Raw genomic sequence first — 15076 nt, forward strand, 5'->3', positions numbered from 1 at the left:
CTTTATTTATTTGTTTATTAATGAGATGACGATGTGCTGCTTGCAAATCGTACAACTGATGGCAACGGCAGAGCTGCTGCACGATTTTAACTGAAAACGTCTACCAAAAGAAATATTCAACGTCATTTGCCATTTGCAGCTACCGAGAGAGGACTGAGCTACCAAGAAGTTGCAAATCGGTGGTGGCTGAAACTTCTAAGTCCAATTTGAAATTTGACGTGTTTGTGCAGTACAATAAATCAGTTTAGGAAGAATTTTATGAATAACAGATACTTCCATCACTACTAAAATATCATGCTTTTAAAAACTGACTAACTCATCTGGGAGCATAGAGGTCACAACAGTGGAGACAGCTCTGAAGTTTACACTGAGGTGAAAAAAGTCATGAAATACCTCCAGACATAGAGTCGGACCTACTTTTGCCCGGTATAGTGCAGAAACTCGCCGTGGCATGGACTCCACAAGTCGTTGGAAGTACACCGCAGAAATACTGAGTAATGCTGCCTCTACAAACGTCCATAATTGCGAAAGTGTTGCCGGTGCAAGATTTTGTGCATGAACCGACCTTTCAATTATGTCCCTTAACTGTTTGATGGGACACATGTCGGGCGATATGAGTGACCATATCACTCGCACGAATTGTCCCGAATGTTCTTCAAACCTACCGCGAACAGTTGTGGCCTGGTGACATGGCGCATTGTTATCCATAAAAATTGCATCGTTGTTTAGGAGAAGTCCAAGAATGGCTGCAAATAGTGTCGAAGTATCCGAACATCTGTTCAGTTGGACTAGAGGACTCAGTGCGTTCCATGTAAATACAGACCACACCACTGTGGAGCCACGACCAGCTTGCACAGTGCCTTGTTGACAAGCTGGGTCTATAGCTTCTTGGGGTCTGCGTCACACTAGAATCCTGTCATCAGCTCTTACTAACTGAAATCAGGACTGACCTGACCGGGCCACAGTTTTCCAGGTCTACAGTCCAACCGATATGGTCACAGGCCCAGGAGAGGAACTGCCGGCGAAGTCGTGCAGCCAGCAAAGGCACCCGCGTCGGTCGTCTGCTGCTATAGCTAGCCCATTAACATTGACTTACAAAACACTCGTTCGACATATATTTGAGTATTGCTCATCAGTGTGGGATCTGTACCAGGTCCGGTTGACAGAGGAGATAGAGAAGATCCAAAAAAGAGCGGCGCGTTTCGTCACAGGGTTATTTGGTAAGCGTGATAGCGTTACGGAGATGTTTAGCAAACTCAGGTGGCAGACTCTGCAAGAGGGGCGCTCTGCATCGCGTTGTATCTTGCTGTCCAGGTTTCGACAGGGTGCGTTTCTGGATGAGGTGTCGAATATATTGCTTCCCCCTGCTTATTCCTCCTAAGGAGATCACGAATGTAAAATCAGAGAGACTTTCCGGCAGTCGTTCTTCCCGCGAACCATACGCCACTGGAACAGGAAAAGGAGGTAGTGACAGTGGCACGTAAAGTGCCCTCCGCCACACACCGTTGGGTGGCTTGCGGAGTATAAATGTAGATGTAGACAGATGTAGATGTATCGCCAAATTTTGCCGCACTCACGTGACGCATTGATTTTTGCGGTTATTTCACGGAATATTGCTTTGTCTGTTAACACTAGCATCTCTACGCAAACGCCGCTGCTCTCGGTCGTTAAGTCAAGTCCGTCGGCCACTCCGTTGCCCGTTGTGAGAGGTAATGCCTAAATGACTGAAATTTGGTTTTCTCGGCACACTCTTAACACTATGGATCGCGGGATATTGGATTCCCTAAAGATTTCCGAAATGGAATGTCCCATGCGTCTTGCTCCAACTACCATCTCGCGTTCAAATTCTGTAAATAACCGTCGCGCGGCCATAATCACGTCAGAAACCTTTTCAAATGGTTCAAATGGCTCTGAGCACTATGGGACTTAACATCTAAGGTGATCAGCCCCCTAGAACTTAGAACTACTTAAACCTAGCTAACCTAAGGATGTCACACACATCCATGCCCGTTGCAGGATTCGAACCTGCGACCATAGCAGTCGCGCGGTTCCGGATTGAAGCGCCTAGAACTGCTCGGCTACAGGGGCCAGCAGAAACCTTTTCACACGAATCACCTGACAACCCGCCAATCCACTGCCCTTTCATACCTTGTGTACGCCATGCTACCGCCATATGTGTATGAGCATATCGCTATCTCATGACAATTTTTTTTTTTTCACCTTTGTGTAGTAAAAGGCCGTATATGATGGTGAGATATTTTAGATGAGAAGTTGAGAATCATAGTATCCGTAATAAGGTCACTATGAGCAAAGAGCATGCAGAGAACCGTAATACCACCATTAAAGTCTATGTCGCTACAGCTATTAAACTGTGTACCTTATGCCGATTTCTTGTAGAGCTGCGAAACATACGCTGACACAAAAAACGAAGCATGCGAAAGAGGGTGGAGGAAAAGAAATGAAACCTCACGGATTGAGAGGATATGTTATGTTATTTCAGTGATTCCAAAATCAAGTCACATTTGCAAAGAACTTGGCAGTATGAGTCCACTTGTCAGTACGACGTTGTATCCCTCCGACCTGCACACGTTCCCTGATTCGATCCAAAATCGTGATGTAAAGCAGCTGTACCTTCTCCTGAGACAAGATGGCCAACAACTGTTGTAACTAGTTCCTGATATCCTGGGACCGAGCGAGGTGGCCCAGTGGTTAGACACTGGACTCGCATTCGGGAGGACGACGGTTCAATCCCGCGTCCGGCCATCCTGATTTAGGTTTTCCGTGATTTCTCTAAATCACTCCAGGCAAATGCAGGGATGGTTCCTCTGAAAGGGCACGGCCGACTTCCTTCCCCATCCTTCCCTAATCCGATGAGACCGATGACCACGCTGTCTGGTCTCCGTCCCCAAACCAACCAACCAACCAATATCCTGGGCGGAGTTGACGTATAAGCTGCTTTCACACATGTTCTATCGGAGACAGATGTGTGGATCTGGCTGGCCACAGAAGTACCTCAACATTACGCAAACAGCTCATAGAGGCACGTCCCCTGTGTTGACGAGCATTTTCCTGTTGAAATATGGCACTACGATACTGTCACATTCGAGGTAAAACATGTGGACGCAGGTTGTCCATGATGTACCGCTGTGCCGTCAGATTTCCCTTTGCCACTAACAGCCGTGATCTGAGGTGATACCCGATGGCTCCCCACACCTTAAAGCCAGCCGTGCCTCTCCAAAACGTTGGGAGAATGGGACCTCTCAACAGATCTCCGCCATAATGGCCGACTATAGTTATCCAGGCTGATACAGAAACGCGATCCATAGCTGTGCACTATGCGACGCCATTCATCAGCGGTACTTGCTTCTAGTACGCACATAGGGCTGTAATTCCCTAGTGTGGCTGCTATTAGTCATCGACCAATGGTATGGGATGACACAGAATGGTGCAAGGAGTCGATTACTTGTTCTCAGATGGCAGGCGCAGATGTGAAGAGATTACGATGTGCTTGGTGCGCAATATGGCGATCCTCCCTTGGGGTGGTCAGACGTGTCCGACCAGAACCCTGTCCACGAGTTACGTTCCTATGCATACCAACGCTGGGCCACTGTGATATACGAATGCCTCACAAATCTGGATGTTGCATGATACTACCAGCCGGCCAAACGGAGACCCACAATGAGGTCCTAAACTCTGTCAGGTGCTAACAACGCTGTCTCACACGAGTGCGCTCCATCTCCATGTACTTCACATTTCTCATTCAACATCTGACACCGTTCACACAATACCAATTCACCCTTTCGTCCGTTCTACGTGTTACAGATAATTGCAAGTCTATTGATTTACATACACTCCTGGAAATTGAAATAAGAACACCATGAATTCATTGTCCCAGGAAGGGGAAACTTTATTGACACATTCCTGGGGTCAGATACATCACATGATCACACTGACAGAACCACAGGCACATAGACACAGGCAACAGAGCATGCACAATGTCGGCACTAGTACAGTGTATATCCACCTTTCGCAGCAATGCAGGCTGCTATTCTCCCATGGAGACGATCGTAGAGATGCTGGATGTAGTCCTGTGGAACGGCTTGCCATGCCATTTCCACCTGGCGCCTCAGTTGGACCAGCGTTCGTGCTGGACGTGCAGACCGCGTGAGACGACGCTTCATCCAGTCCCAAACATGCTCAATGGGGGACAGATCCGGAGATCTTGCTGGCCAGGGTAGTTGACTTACACCTTCTAGAGCACGTTGGGTGGCACGGGATACATGCGGACGTGAATTGTCCTGTTGGAACAGCAAGTTCCCTTGCCGGTCTAGGAATGGTAGAACGATGGGTTCGATGACGGTTTGGATGCACCGTGCACTATTCAGTGTCCCCTCGACGATCACCAGAGGTGTACGGCCAGTGTAGGACATCGCTCCCCACACCATGATGCCGAGTGTTGGCCCTGTGTGCCTTGGTCGTATGCAGTCCTGATTGTGGCGCTCACCTGCACAGCGCCAAACACGCATACGACCATCATTGGCACCAAGGCAGAAGCGACTCTCATCGCTGAAGACGACACGTCTCCATTCGTCCCTCCATTCACGCCCGTCGCGACACCATTGGAGGCGGGCTGCACGATGTTGGGGCGTGAGCGGAAGACGGCCTAACGGTGTGCGGGACCGTAGCCCAGCTTCATGGAGACGGTTGCGAATGGTCGTCGCCGATACCCCAGGAGCAACAGTGTCCCTAATTTGCTGGGAAGTGGCGGTGCGGTCCCCTACGGCACTGCGTAGGATCCTACGGTCTTGGCGTGCATCCGTGCGTCGCTACGGTCCGGTCCCAGGTCGACGGGCACGTGCACCTTCCGCCGACCACTGGCGACAACATCGATGTACTGTGGAGACCTCACGCCCCACGTGTTGAGCAATTCGGCGGTACGTCCACCCGGCCTCCCGCATGCCCACTATACGCCCTCGCTCAAAGTCCGTCAACTGCACATACGGTTCACGTCCACGCTGTCGCGGCATGCTACCAGTGTTAAAGACTGCGATGGAGCTCCGTATGCCACGGCAAACTGGCTGACACTGACGGCGGCGGTGCACAAATGCTACGCATCTAGCGCCATTCGACGGCCAACACCGCGGTTCCTGGTGTGTCCGCTGTACCGTGCGTGTGATCATTGCTTGTACAGCCCTCTCGCAGTGTCCGGAGCAAGTATGGTGGGTCTGACACACCGGTGTCAATGTGTTCTTTTTTCCATTTCCAGGAGTGTATTTGTTGACGGTGTGTATGTGTACGAAGTTACATTGACGGATATACGACTATGCCCTCTAGGTGCTTCACTTCTTTTTTCATGTAATATGTATTGTGTTCGGATAAGATGCCTAGTATGGAGACTGAATGAATCCCATCTAGGCATCAACATGGTATCTACAAGCACCGGTAGTGTGAAATCTGCGTTGTTTCGTTTGTTCACGAGAGCCCGAAAGCGGAGAGATCTGGTCGATGCGGTTCGCCAGAACGCCTGCAATACAAATCCGAACCAACGCATAGTAAATACATACATGTTTGATATACAGATATAAGATTGAAAAGAATACTTCATTGCAAACTAAGTTCAGTATGTAGTTCTAATTAGACGGCAGCGTCCGCTGAAACTCAAGGTAATGTAACAGGACCTCTATGGTACACGATATACAAGGCGTTTGAGGAGGAAAAGTGCATATTTTAGAATATGGTATTATAGACTGATTCGAATAAAACAGTCCATATAACATAGTCCAGTTTTTGTTAGTTACAGAGACAGAGATGCCAGAATGTAATCCAAACAAATACTCACAGATGGTGTTAAACAGAATCAAGAGGTTTAAGGTCAGAATTATTTATATAAAATGCAACTCCGACGTCAATGCATTTTTTAATTCTCTTGACATCACCACTTGTAGCCATTGTAATGTCGCCTTGCTGTTGTTTAATGAACCCAGCGCTTTTCACAATCCGAACGATCAATTCGTCTCTTGTGTTCACTTTTTTCTTTGTAGACTTCTTTTTTTCCATCACCGCCACAGACAAAAATCTGAAGAGGTAAGGTCCAAGGAAACTACTGGCCAGGAAATGTAACCATTTCTGCCGATGCATCTTCAGGTTTAGTGAAAACACGTGTCGAGTAAACACTCTTGAATCTGGCACCCTGTGGTTAGGAAATCGTCTACCGTGTTCTCTAGACATAACACGAGCACCATTTCCGTTACAAATGCCGTAGCCATATATCATATCGAGATAATCACCATTTGCATATACCTGCGGCAAGCTTAAACAATAGAGTAGAACTCGCCAAAAATCCACAATCGCATTCGAAAAATTCAATTTTATAAACTCAAGCGAAACTTCACAACTTGAATTTCCAAACAAAAATGACAAACTCATAGCAACTGGAGTATCAACCGAAAAATGAAAAGTTACATCTGTAACCTGCGGTATGTTTGTAACCAGTGGAAACTGAACACGTGTTATATAGAACGCTTTGTTCGATTTTGTCTACACTACCAGTTCCTAAAGTATTTGCTATTACTTCTGAAACAACCTGTATGTAAATGGCCTGTCGATAACGTGTGCACCGAGAGAGGTGGCGCAGTGGTTAGCACGCTGGAATCACATTCCAGAGGACGACGTTTCAAACCCGCGTCCGGACATCTAGGTTTAGGTATTCCATGATTTCTCTTAATCGCTCCAGGTAAATGCTGGGATGTTTCCTTCCAAAGCGCACGGCCGATTTTCTTCTCCATCCTCGATACCCCCCGAGCTTGTCCTCTGTCTCTAATGACCTAGATGTCGACAGGACGTTAAATCCAATCTTTCTACCTTCCTTTTTATAACATGTGCAGCTCTATTGGGTTCTCTAAAGAGGATGCGTTTGTGTGCAGGAATTTCATATAATTGCACACTGAGGTGAAAATAGTCATGGGATACCTCCTGATACAGCGTCGAACCTCATTTTGCCCGGCTTAGTGCAGCAACTCGACGTGGCATGGACTCAGCAAGTCGCCGGCAGTCTCCTACCGTGATGCCTCTATAGCCGCCCATAACTGCGAAAGTGTTTCCGACGCATAGTTTTGTGCACGAACAGACCTCTCAATTATGTCCCATAAATGTTCGATGGGATTCACGTCGGGCGATCTGAATGCCAAATTATTCGCTCGAATTGTCCAGGGTATTCTTCAAACCAATCGCGAACAACTGTAGCCCGGTGAGACAGGACATCGTCATGGGAATATGAAGTCCATGAATGGCTATAATTGGTCTCCAAGTAGTCGAAGATAGCCATTTCTAGCCAATCGATCGGGTCAGTTGGAGTAGAGGAAGTAATCTATTCCATGTAAGCACAGCCCACATCACTATGGAGCCACCACCAGCTTGCACAGTGCCTTGTTGATAACCAAGACCCATGGCTTCGTGGGATCAGCGCCACACTCGATCGCTACCATCAGTTCATACCAACTGAATTCGAGACTCATCTGACCAGGCTACGGTTTGCCAGTCGTCTAGGGTCGAATCGATATCGTCACAAGGCCAGGAGAGACGCTACACGTGATGTGCTGCTAGCAAAATATCTCGCGTCGGTCATCTGCTGCCAAAGCCAGTTAAGGCAAAATTTCGGCACCCTATCCTAACGGATACGTTCGTCGTACATCCCAAATTGATTTCTGCGATTATTTGACGCAGTGCTGCTTATCTGTTAGCACTGACAACTGTACGTAAACGTCGCTGATCTCGGTCGTTAAGTGAATGTCGTCAGCCACTGCGTTGGCCGTGGTGAAAGTTAATGTCTGAAATTTGGTATCCTCGTCACATTGTTGAAACTGTTGATCTCGTAATATAGAAATCCCTAACGATTTTCGAAATGGAATGTATTATGCATTTACCAGCCACTGCTATGCCGCGTTCAAAATGTGTTAATTCACATCGTGAGGCGATTATCATGAAGGAAACATTTTCACATGAATCGGCATCATCATCATAGTCATTATCACCCAATTCGATCTCTTGGTTATGTTGCCTGTTTGAGTCGGCGTTAACTTTGAATCCCAGCAGGTTCTTCTATTTCTGCCGATCCTGAGCATCTCAGTGCCAGAATGAGATTTTCACTCTGCAGCGGAGTGTGCGCTGATATGAAACTTCCTGGCAGATTAAAACTGTGTGCCCGACCGAGATTCGAACTCGGGACGTTTGCCTTTCGCGGGCAAGTGCTCTACCATCTGAGCTACCGAAGCACGACTCACGCCCGGCCCTCACAGCTTTACTTCTGCCAGTATCTCGTCTCCTACCTTCCAAACTTTACAGAAGCTCTTCTCTGAAAGGCAAAGGTCCCGAGTTCGAGTCTTGGTCGGGTACACAGTTTTAATCTGTCAGGAAGTTTCATATCAGCGCACACTCCTCTGCAGAGTGAAAATCTCATTCCGGAAACATCCCCCAGGCTGTGGCTAAGCCATGTCTCCGCAGTATCCTTTCTTTCAGGAGTGCTAGTTCTGCAAGTTTCGCAGGAGAGCTTCTGTAAAGTTTGAAAGGTAGGAGACGAGTTACTGGCAGAAGTAAAGCTGCGAGGACCTGGCGTGAGTCGTGTTTGGGTAGCTCAGATGGTAGAGCACTTGCCCGCGAAAGGCAAACGTCCCGAGTTCGAGTCTCGGTCGGGCACACAGTTTTAATCTGCCAGGAAGTTTCATCTCATTGCCAGTTCAGTCCGGCTGCCTTTCTTATTTCTCGGTCCCATCTGTGCCATAGTCTTCATCTCGGTATTTGTTTGTTAAATTTGTCTCCAATTTACTAGTTGTGTTGACCACCTGCCACCTTTTTTTCGAGTGACATGACAAGACCACTGTCATTTCAAGGTATTCACTCTTTCCATTATGCCGCTGACCTTTGTTGTCTCTCTCATATAAATTGCTTTCTTTCTGTCTTTCTTTGTGTAGCTCAATATTGATCTTTCCATTCTTCTTTTGGCTACTATTAGTTTTCTGACAGTGAACTCAATTAATGTCCATGTCTCACAATTGTAAGCTATTACTGGCAATATACGTTGGTGATAAACTGTTTTCTTCAGCTCGGCCGACATCTTGGACTTCAAAACTGAAGAATATCTTCGATAAGCTTGCCAGCCTAAATTAATAAGTGGAAATATTTCTGGTTTTAGGTCTCCTTCCACATGTAGCGGTTGACACAGACAGACATATTCTGTAACACTTTGCGGTAACATGCTTCCGAAAGATATGTTTCTTTTTGGTGTCCTTTCATTCATCATGTTCTATGTTTTATCATATTTTATTTTTAGGCCAACTTCAGACCAGACTGACGCAAGCTCACACAAATCATCTGAGTACAAATGGCAGCTCCACCCATTAGCTGCCACTTTACACCTTGTGTACGCAATACAACCGCCATCTATATATGTGCATACCGCTATCCCATGACTTTTGTCACCTCATTGTAAACTTATTACGAAGTGCAGAGTGCTAGAGATACAGGCTGCGGAACGACCAGTGCCTGGTGCGAAGATTGGCAGCTGATTATAAACGTGTAAGCAGACAAAAGAATCCGGTACTGTTTGGCTACACTATCCAAGATCAGTAAGTAGAATTAGCCAGAAGCATTAAGCATCTAAGAGTTTATCTCTGGAGTGAGTCAAATTCGAACGATCACATAAATCTAGCCTTGGGACAACGATTTATGGGAATAATTCTAAGGAAATGTATTTCCCCTTAAAGAGATTGCCCACAAAGACCTCTTTGGACTAAATCTCGAGTATTCTTCGTCAGTCTGGGTGCTTATCTGCGTGGATCAGTGGAGTAAATAAGGATTTAAAAAGAGCCGCGCGATTGATTTCAGGTTTGTTTCATCAATGTGAGTGTCACGGATACTCAACGAAGTGCAGAAACATTGTGCATGATGGCGAAACTTACAAATCTCCTATAGTTCATATTCCAAAATAAATCAAGAACTATACTGTTTCCACCGGCCGGGTGGCCGAGCGGTTCTAGGCGCTACAGTCTGGAACCGCGAGGCCGCTACGGTCGCAGGTTCGAATCCTGCTTCGGGCATTGATGTGTGTGAAGTCCTTAGGTTAGTTAGGTTTAAGTATTTCTAAGTTCTAGGGCACTAATGACCTCAGAAGTTAAGTCCCATAGTGCTCAGAGCCATTTGAACCATATACTGTTTCCTCCAACTTACATTTAGCGTAATGACTAGGACGCTTAAAGTAGGTAGCACCAATAGTGTTTCTTTGCGCGTACCGTCTGCAAAAGGAACAGGGAGGGGGGAAAGCGATGCCGGTACGCTATGTAACCTGCGCCTCCCACCGAAGGTAGCTAGCTGAGTACAGATGGAGATGTAGGTTAAGCTCTATTTGCACGTTGCATTGAGTCGATACACCGTAACATAGTTTTGTGAGGATACAAAGGTTATCTCAAAAGGAAGCCAGTGAAATGACAGAGTTCTAAGTTTTTACTAACTCTTGAGTATAATATTGTAATGCCAAAACGGTTTTAATATTGTAGTGTTAGTACACTGGGGACCTAAGGCACGCAGTGAACCCTCAAGGTAAAGTTTGGAATGTATTTATTTGGTTATGGATGTACTACACTATCTAATTTAGAAAGATAATTTATGATGAATTGCATTTATTAATTATAAAAAAGTACTAACGTAGAGTATTTGCAATCCATAAAAAATAAATGGATTAGGTGTGCCATCTGCAAAACTGTGACTGTATCACATTTTATTGCTTTCATTTCCGCAGTATATATACTGACGGAAAAAAATGGCAACACCAAAAATACTTAATGTCGAGTAATCAGATTTCGGGAATACGTTTGACTAGGTGACATATTTAAGTAACTAACATTGCAAGATGATAAGTTAATGTAAGCGCGAGATAAGCCACACCAGACGTGAAACTGGTTCAAATGGCTCTGAGCACTATGGGACTTAACATCTGAGGTCATTAGTGCCCTAGAACTTAGAAATACTTAAACCTAACTAACCTAAGGACTTCACACACATCAATGCCCGAAGCAGGATTCGAACCTGCGACCGTAGCGGTCGCGCAGTTCCAGACTGAAGCGCCTATAACCGCTCGGCCACACTGGCCGGCTACCAGACGTGAAATGCTGGTACATTAGTAACCCGTGTAACCGCCAGCATGTTGCATGCAAGCATAAAACGGGCACGCATTGTGTTGGTACAGGTGATGGATGTAATTTTGTGAGATGGAGTTGTATGCCTGTTGCACTTTGCCGGTCAATGCAGGGACCGTTACGGCTGTTTGTGGTTGACACTCTGTAGAACGTGTTGGGTTACAACAGCGGTACGTTGACGGAACGTTATCTTGTTGGAAAACACACCTGAAATGCTGACATGAATGACAGCAAAACAGGTCGAATCACTAGACTGACGTACAAATTTCCAGTTATTGTGTGTGGGATACCCACGAGAGTGCTCCTGCTGTCGTACCAAATCGTACCCCAGACCATAACTCCAGGTTCAGGTCCAGGGAGTCTAGCACGCCGATAGGTTGGGTGCAGGTTCTCAAGTGGTCTCGTTCTAACCAACACACGGCCACCACTAGCACCGAGATAGAACCATGCTTCATCAGAAAACACAACAGACCTCCACCCTGCTCTCTAAAGAGCTCTCTCTTGAAATCACTGAGGTCCAAAATTGTGGTGTTCTGGGGTCAGTGGAATGGACGCTACAGGGAGTCCGGCTCGGAGCTGTCCTTGTAGGAACCGATTTGTAAGAGTTCGTTGTTTTACAGTGGTGCCAATTGCTGCTAAAATTGCTACAGCACACACAGTACGATGCGACTGCGCCATACGCCGCACGCGATGAACCTTCCCTCTTGGTAATGACACGTGGCCGTCCGGAGCCTGATCTTGCGACCGCACATTCTTGTGACCACCGCTGCCAGCTATCATGTACATTGGCTACATTCCGCCAAGTCATTCTGCAGTATCTCAGAAGGAACATCCAGATTTTCGTATCCTTGTTTTACGACCTCGTTCAAACAGTGAGGCCTCTTTGTTGCCTTAAAGGCATTCTTGATTAACATCAACTCACCATGTCCAATCTCAAAGATAACTAACGCTCACGACCGTTACAGCGTGTATTTAAGGCAAACCTTTAAAGCAAACCTTGCGACCTATGTCCTTGATGTCTGGTCCTCTCCCCCAAATCAACCAGCAAAAGCAAACCTGATTTGCATATTCATACTGGCGCTACTAGCGACTCGCTTATGCGACTGGCGGGAAATTTGAATTGACGCTATTTTTTCCTTCCAAATGTGGAATCACGCCTACCAACTTTCGCTTATTTCGCACAACTCCTCCTTGGTGCTGTGATTTTTTCCCGTCAGTATATAACACTGGACAATGGTTCAATTGATGGCAGTTTCCCTTAACGAAAGAAATTCACTATAAGGCTTTTGAATTAAAACAATTGGCATCGCCGGCCGGAGTGGCCGAGCCGTTCCAAGTGCTGCAGTCTGGGACCGCGCCACCGCTACGGTCGCAGGCTCGAATCCTGCCTCGGGCATGGATATGTCTGATGTCCTTAGGTTACTTAGGTTTAAGTAGTTCTAAGTTCTAGGGGGCTGAAGATCTCATATGTTATGTCCCATAGTGCTCAGAGCCATTTGAACCATTTGAAGTTGGCATCTTCCGTTTGCAAAATAGCATTAACAGCACAACAAAACTATGCGTATTGTATTAGTAATAGTCTCACGCCAGGTACACTATGTGATCAAAAGTATCCGGACATCTGGCTGAAAATGACTTACAAGTTCGTGGCTACCTCCATCGGTCATGCTGGAATTCAGTATGGTGTTGGCCTTCCCTTAGCCTTGATGACAGCTTCCTCTCTCGCACGCATACGTTCAATCAGGTGCTGGAAGGTTTCTTGGGGAATGGCAGCCCATTCTTCACGGAGTGCTGCACTGAGGAGAGGTATCGATGTCGGTCGGTGAGGCCTGGCATGAAGTCGGCGTTCCAAAACATTCCATAGGTGTTCTATAGGATCCAGGTCAGGACTCTGGGCAGGCCAGTCCATTACAGGGATGTTATTGCCGTGTAACCACTCCGCCACAGGCAATGCATTATGAACAGGTGCTCGATCGCGATGAAAGATGCAACCGCCATCCCCGAATTGCTCTTCAACAGTGGGAAGCAAAAGGTGCTTAAAACATCAATGTAGGCCTATCCTGTGAAAGAGCCACGCAAAACAACAAGGGGTACAAGCCCCCTCTATGAAAAAACCGACCACACCATAACACCACCGCCTCCAAATTTTACTGTTGACACTACACACGCTGGCAGATGACGTTAACAGGTCACTAGCCATACCCACACCCTGCCATCGGATCGCCACATCGTTTACCGTGATTTGTCACTCCACACAACGTTTTTCCACAGTTCAACTGTAAAATTTTTACGCTCCTTACACGAAGCGAGGCGTCATTTGGCACTTACCGTGGTGATGTGTCGCTTATGAGAAGCCGCTCGTCCAATAAAATCAAAGTTTTCTCACCTCCCGCCAAAATGTCATGGAACTTGCAGTGTATCCTGATGCAGTTTGGAATTCCTGTGTGATGGTCTGGATAGATGTCTTCCTATTATACATAATGACCCTCTTCAACTGTCAGCGGTCTCTGTCAGCCAACAGACGAGGTCGGCCTGTACGCTTTTGTGCTGTACGTGTCCCTTCACGTTTCCACTTCACTATCACATCGGAAGCAGTGGACCTAGGAATGTTTAGGAGTGTGGAAATCTCGCCTATAGACGTATGACACAAGGGACACCCAATCACCTGACGTTCGAAGTCTGTGAGTTCGGAGCCCCCTATTCTGCTCTCTCACGATGTCTAATGACTACTGAGGTCGCTGATATGGAGTACGAGGCGGTAAGTAGCAGCACAATGCACCTAAAACGAAAAACATATGTTTTTTTGGGGGGGGGGGGGGGAGCGGGACACAGTTCCCCACAGTCGTTTAATGAACAAAGTAAGAGCATACGGACTATCAGATCAATTGTGTGATTGGATTGAGGAGTTCCTAGATAACAGAACGCAGCATGTCATTCTCAATGGAGAGAAGTCTTCCGAAGTAAGAGTGATTTCAGGTGTGCCGCAGGGGAGTGTCATAGGACCGTTGCTATTCACAATATACATAAATGACCTGGTGGATGACATCGGAAGTTCACTGAGGCTTTTTGCAGATGATGCTGTGGTGTATCGAGAGGTTGTAACAATGGAAAATTGTACTGAAATGCAGGAGGATCTGCAGCGAATTGACGCATGGTGCACGGAATGGCAATTGAATCTCAATGTAGACAAGTGTAATGTGATGCGAATACATAGAAAGATAGGTCCCTTATCATTTAGCTACAAAATAGCAGGTCAGCAACTGGAAGCAGTTAATTCCATAAATTATCTGGGAGTACTCATTAGGAGTGATTTAAAATGGAATGATCATATAAAGCTGATCGTCGGTAAAGCAGATGCCAGACTGAGATTCATTGGAAGAATCCTAAGGAAATGCAGTCCGACAACAAAGGAAGTAGGTTACAGTACGCTTGTTCGCCCAATGCTTGAATACTGCTCAGCAGTGTGGGATCCGCACCAGGTAGGGTTGATAGAAGAGATAGAGAAGATCAAACGGAGAGCAGCGCGCTTCGTTACAGGATCATTTAGTAATTGCGAAAGCGTTACGGAGATGATAGATAAACTCCAGTGGAAGACTCTGCAGGAGAGACGCTCAGTAGCTCGGTACGGGCTTTAGTTAAAGTTTCGAGAACATACCTTCACCGAAGAGTCAAGCAGTATATTGCTCCCTCCTACGTATATCTCGCGAAGAGACCATGAGGATAAAATCAGAGAGATTAGAGCCCACACAGAAGCATACCGACAATCCTTCTTTCCACGAACAATACGAGACTGGAATAGAAGGGAGAACCGATAGAGGTACTCAGGGTACTCTCCGCCACACACCGTCAGGTGGCTTGCGGAGTATGGATGATCACAAAGTGTAGAAATG

The sequence above is a fragment of the Schistocerca gregaria genome, chromosome X, assembly GCF_023897955.1.
Source record: "Schistocerca gregaria isolate iqSchGreg1 chromosome X, iqSchGreg1.2, whole genome shotgun sequence".
In the NCBI taxonomy this organism is placed as follows: domain Eukaryota; kingdom Metazoa; phylum Arthropoda; class Insecta; order Orthoptera; family Acrididae; genus Schistocerca; species Schistocerca gregaria.